This window comes from Mesoplodon bidens (genome assembly GCF_964165515.1).
Source record: "Mesoplodon bidens genome assembly, chromosome: 1".
NCBI lineage: Eukaryota > Metazoa > Chordata > Mammalia > Artiodactyla > Ziphiidae > Mesoplodon > Mesoplodon bidens.
Window position 1 is genome coordinate 138,500,926 of NC_138176.1, and position 6,000 is coordinate 138,506,925.

Genomic DNA, 6,000 nt, shown 5'->3' on the forward strand with positions numbered 1-6,000 from the left:
TGGGTGCTGAATTTTGTCAAAAGTTTTGCTGCATCTACTGAGATGATCATATGGTTTTTATCTGTCAGTTTGTTAATATGGTGTATCATATTGATTGATTTGTGTATATTGAAGAGTCCTTGCATTCCTGTGATAAACCCCACTTAATCATGGTGTATGATCCTTTCAGTGTGCTGCTGGATTCTGTTTGCTAGTATTTTGTTGAGTATTTGTACATCTATGGTCATCAGTGTTTTGGTCTATAGTTTTCCTTTTTTGTGACATCTTTGTCTGGTTTTGGTATCAGGGTGGCCTCATAGAATGAGTTTGGGAGTGTTCCTTCCTCTGCTATATTTGAAGAGTTTGAGAAGGATAGGTGTTAGCTCTTTTCTAAATGTTTGAAAGAATTCACCTGTGAAGCCATCTGGTCCTGGGCTGTTGTTTGTTTGAAGATTTTTAATCACAGTTTCAATTTCAGTGCTTGTGATTGGTCTGTTTATATTTTCTGTTTCTTCCTGGTTCAGTCTCAGAAGGTTGTGCTTTTCTAAGAATTTGTCCATTTTTTCCAGGTTGTCCTTTTTATTGGCATATAGTTGCTTGTAGTAATCTCTCATGATCCTTTGTATTCTGCAGTGTCAGTTGTTACTTCTTTTTCATTTCTAATTCTGTTGATTTGAGTCTTCTCCCTTTTTTTCTTGATGTCTCTGGCTAGTGGTTTATCAATTTTGTTTATCTTCTCAAAGAACCAGCTTTTAGTTTTACTGATCTTTGCTATTGTTTCTTTCATGTCTTTTTCACTTATTTCTGATCTGATCTTTATTATTTCTTTCTTTCTGCTAACTTTGGGGGTTTTTTTGTTCTTCTTTCTCTAAGTGCTTTAGGTGTAAGGTTAGGTTGTTTATTTGAGATGTTTCTTGTTTCTTGAGGTAGGATTGTATTGCTATAAACTTCCCTCTTAGAACTGCTTTTGCTGCATCCCATAGGTTTTGGGTCGTTGTGTTTTCATTGTCATTTGTTTCTAGGTATTTTTTATTTCCTCTTTGATTTCTTCAGTGATCTCTTGGTTATTTAGTAGTGTATTATTTAGCCTCCATGTGTTTGTATCTTTTACAGGTTTTTTTCCCCCTGTAATTAATATCTAGTCTCATAGCATTATGGTCAGAAAAGATATTTGATATGATTTCAATTTTCTTAAATTTACCAAGGCTTGATTTGTGACCCAAGACATGATTTATCCTGGAGAATGTTCCACGAGCACTTGAGAAGAAAGTGTATTCTGTTGTTTTTGGATGGAATGTCCTATAAATGTCAATTAAGTCCATCTTGTTTAATGTGTAATTTAAAGCTTGTGTTTCCTTATTTATTTTCATTTTGGATGATCTGTCTATTAGTGCAAGTGGGGTGTTAAAGTCCCCTACTATTATTGTGTTACTGTCGATTTCACCTTTTATGGCTGTTAGCATTTGCCTTATGTATTGAGGTGCTCCTATGTTGGATGCATAAATATCTATAATTATATCTTCTTCTTCGATTGATCCCTTGATCATTATGTAGTGTCCTTCTTTGTCTCTTACAGCAGTCTTTTTTTTAAAGTCTGTTCTGTCTGATATGAGAATTGCTACTCCAGCTCTCTTTTGATTTCCATTTGCATGGAATTTTTTTTTCATCCCCTCACTTTCAGTCTGTATGTGTCCCTAGGTCAGAAGTTGGTCTCTTGTAGGCAGCATATATATGGGTCTTGTTTTTGTATCCATTCAACCAGTCTATTTCTTTTGGTTGGAGTATTTAATCCATTTACATTTAAGGTAATTATTGATATGCATGTTCCTATTACCATTTTCTTAATTGTTTTGGGTTTGTTTCTGTAGGTCTTTTCCTTCTCTTGTGTTTCCTGCCTAGAGAAGATCCTTTAGCATTTGTTGTAAAGCTGGTTTGGTGGTGCTAAATTCTCCTAGGTTTTGCTTGTCTGTAAATGTTTTAATTTCTCTGTCAAATCTGAGTGAGATCCTTGCTGGATAGAGTAATCTTGGTTGTGGGTTTTCCCTTTCATCACTTTAAATATGTCCTGCCACTCCCTTCTGGCTTACAGAATTTCTGCTGAAAGATTAGCTGTTAACCTTTTGGGGAGTCCCTTGTATGTTATTTGTTGCTTTTCCCTTGCTGCTTTTAATATTTTTTCTTTGTATTTAATTTTTGATAGTTTGGTTAATATGTGTCTTGATGTGTTTCTCCTTGGATTTATCCTGTATGGGACTCTGCACTTCCTGGACTTGATTGACTATTTCATTTCCCATATTAGGGAAGTTTTCAACTATAATCTCTTCAAATATTTTCTCAGTCCCTTTCTTTTTCTCCTCTTTTTCTGGGACCCCTGTAATTCAAATGTTTGTGTGTTTAATGTTGTCCCAGAGGTCTCTGAGACTGTCCTCAATTCTTTTCATTCTTTTTTCTTTATTCTGCTCTGAGGTAGTTATTTCCACTGTTTCTCTTCCAGGTCACTTTTCCATTGTTCTGCCTCAGTTATTCTGCTATTGATTCTTTCTAGAGAATTTTGAATTTCATTTATTGTGTTGTTCATCATTGTTTGTTTGTTCTTTAGTTCTTTTAGGTCCTTGTTAAACGTTTCTTGTATTTTCTCCATTCTACTTCCAAGATTCTGGGTCATCTTTACTATCATTACTCTGAGTTCTCTTTCAGGTAGACTGCCTATTTCCTCTTCATTTGTTTGGTCTGGTGGGTTTTACCTTGTTCCTTCACCTGCTGCATATTTCTCTGTCTTCCCATTTTGCTTAACTTACTGTGTTTGGGGTCTCCTTTTCACAGGCTGCAGGTTCATAGTTCCTGTTGTTTTTGGTGTCTGCTCCCAGTGAGTAAGGTTGGTTTAGTGGGTTTTGTAGGCTTCCTGGTAAAGGGGACTGGTTCCTGTATTCTGGTGTGTGGGGCTGGATCTTGTCTTTCTGGTGGGCGGGAATGCATCTGGTGGTGTGTTTTGGGGTGTCTGTGAACTTATTATGATTTTAGGCAGCCTGTCTGCTAATGGGTGGGGTTGTATTCCTGTCTTGCTAGTTGTTTGGCATGGGGCATCCAGCACTGGAACTTGCTGGCAGCTGGGTGGAGCTGGGTCTTAGTGTTGAGACGGAGGTCTCTGGGAGAGCTCTGACTGATTGATATTACGTGGGGCTGGGAGGTCTCTGGTGGTCCAGTATCCTGAACTTGGCTCTCCCACCTCAGAGGCTCAGACCTGATACCAGGACGGAGCATAAAGACCCTGTCAGCCACTTGGCTCAGAAGAAAAGGGAGAAAAAAAGAAAGAAAAAAAAATAATAAAATAATTGAAAAAAATTTTTTAGTCATTAAAATTTTTTAAAAGTAATAGAGGAAAAAAAAAGAAGAGAGCAACTAAACCAATAAACAAATCCACCAATGATAACAAGCGCTAAAATCTATACTAAGATAAACATAAAAATTAGAAAAAAGTCAGTCACAGACAGCAAACCCGAAGTCTACAGTTGCTCCCAAAGTCCACTGCCTCAATTTTGGGTTGATTCGTTGTCTATTCAGGTATTCCACAGATGCAGGGTACATCAAGTTGATTATGGAGATTTAATCCGCTGCCCCTAAGGCTGCTGGGAGAGATTTCCCTTTCTCTTCTTTGTTCGCACAGCTCCCGGGGGTCAGCTTTGGATTTGGACCCGCCTCTGCGTGTAGGTCGCCTGAGGGCGTCTGCTGTTCGCTCAGACAGGACAGGGTTAAAGGAGCAGCTGCTTCGGGGGCTCTGGCTCACTCAGGCCGGACGGGAGGGAGGGGCACGGAGTGCGGGGCGAGCCTGCGGTGGCAGAGGCCGGCTTGACGTTGCAACAGCCTGAGGCGTGCCGTGCGTTCTCCCGGGAAGTTGTCCCTGGATCACGGGACCCTGGCAGTGGTGGGCTGCACAGGCTCCCAGGAGGGGAGGTGTGGACAGTGAGCTGTGCTTGCACACGGGATTCTTGGTGGCGGCAGCATCAGCCTTAGCGTCTCATGCCCGTCTCTGGGTTCCGCGCTGATAGCCGTGGCTTGCGCCCGTCTCTGGAGCTTGTTTAGGCGGTGCTCTGAATTCCCTTTCCTCATGCACCCTGAAACAATGGTCTCTTGCCTCTTCGGCAGCTCCAGACCTTTTCCTGGACTCCCTCCTGGCTAGCTGTGGCGCACTAGCCCCCTTCAGGCTGTGTTTACACTGCCAACCCCAGTCCTCTCCCTGCGCTCTGACCGAAGCCCAAGCCTCAGCTCCCAGCCCCGCCCGCCCCGGCGGCCGAGCAGACAAGCCTCTCGGGCTGGTGTGTGCCTGAGGGCACCGATCCTCTGTGCCAGAATCTCTCCGCTTTGCCCTCCACACCCCTGTTGCTGTGCTCTCCTCCGCTACTTCGAAGCTTTCCCCCTCCGCCACCCGCAGTCTCCGCCCTCGAAGGGGCTTCTAGTGTGTGGAAACCTTTCCTCCTTCACGGCTCCCTCCCCCTGGTGCAGGTCCCATCCCTATTCTTTTGTCTCTGTTTTTTCTTTTTTCTTTTGCCCTACCCAGGTACGTGGGGAGTTTCTTGCCTTTGGGGAGGTCTGAGGTCTCCTGCCAGCGTTCAGTAGGTGTTCTGTAGGAGTTGTTCCACATGTAGATGTATTTCTGATGTATTTGTGGGGAGAAATGTGATCTCCACTTCTTACTCCTCTGCCGTCTTGAAGGTCCCCCTCAGATGGTCAGATTTGAGACAAATTTTAAATTTAAAACTGATAAGTTTCTCAAAGTTCCATTTCTACTTAGGATGTAGAAAACCACAAGAGTACATTGCTCCCATACTAACAATGAGAAAAATCTGGAACATCTATAAAATCATAACTTTTCTTAAGTCCGTCAGAGAACTGACATCTCAAGGCAACCAAAGAAATGGAATTCAAAAAAATGACAAGATTATCTTAGGAGAAACAAGATACACAGACTGTTCCACTTTTGGCAAGACTCAGGGAGAAGTGGTGGCTGCCATAGAAGAGAGTTGGAAGAAACAAGCTAAAATTTTAGCAAATTCCTAAAGGCCTAACTTGGCTGGTGTACAAGTACAATATAACTGGGAGCTATAGACACAAGGTGAGTTTTCACTCAAGCTCTTCTCCATGAGCGTTTAACAGGTATTCACAGGAGTTGAGGGCAGGGCAGGGGACCAGAGAGAGCACCCCTCAGTAGCCCAGATGTGTAGGAAATAATTAGATGCCATTGCAAACAGGTAAAAACCACTGCATGCTTCCCCAACCTTTCTGTCATTCAAAGCAAAAGCCTTATGCTGCTGGGGGACATACAGCAAAAAATCTCACCTCCAGAGCTCCCTGGGGAGGGGTAGAGGGAAAACCCATCTGCCTTTGGGGGAGGCATATAAAAGCCTCCTTCCTGCCCCCCAGGAACCAGGCAGAGATCCACTGCTTCTAGGGGAAGGATAGACGCAAAAATCATCTTCCCTGGAGAAGGGGCAAGAAAAGCTCTTGGTGCCTGGATCTTGTATCAGTACAAAGCAGAGGTCTACTACTGCTGGGGAAGGGACAGAAAAATATCTCCTGTCCAACAGTACACACCAATACGAGACAGAGTTTTGCTGCCATGGGGGGCGGGGAGGGGAATAGCAAGAATGGTGGGAGGCCCTCCCTGCAAGGCCAAGTGCACAGTACCTGCCTAAGATTGAGGCTGGACCAGGAGAATTGAGAATCCCCTCCTGCCCCAGATCAGAAGCTTAGCACCAAGGAACAGGCACCACTGCAACAAGTCCACTACAGGAAGAGGAGCAGGAACAGGGAAGGAGAACCCTTTCATCGTGACTGCTGAAATCTGAGGGTGGAGCAGACATTCAGAAAAAGTTACTCTGGTGCCCAAGCCCCCTCACTAAGCAGAAGGTAAGACAGGGTACCACTGGAAGGATGTGAAGTGTGTGATGCACTGAAGGTAATGATAGCGACAGTAAACCCCAATCCAGCTCAACCACCGAGTAGATTGACTCAGTTCCCCCACAA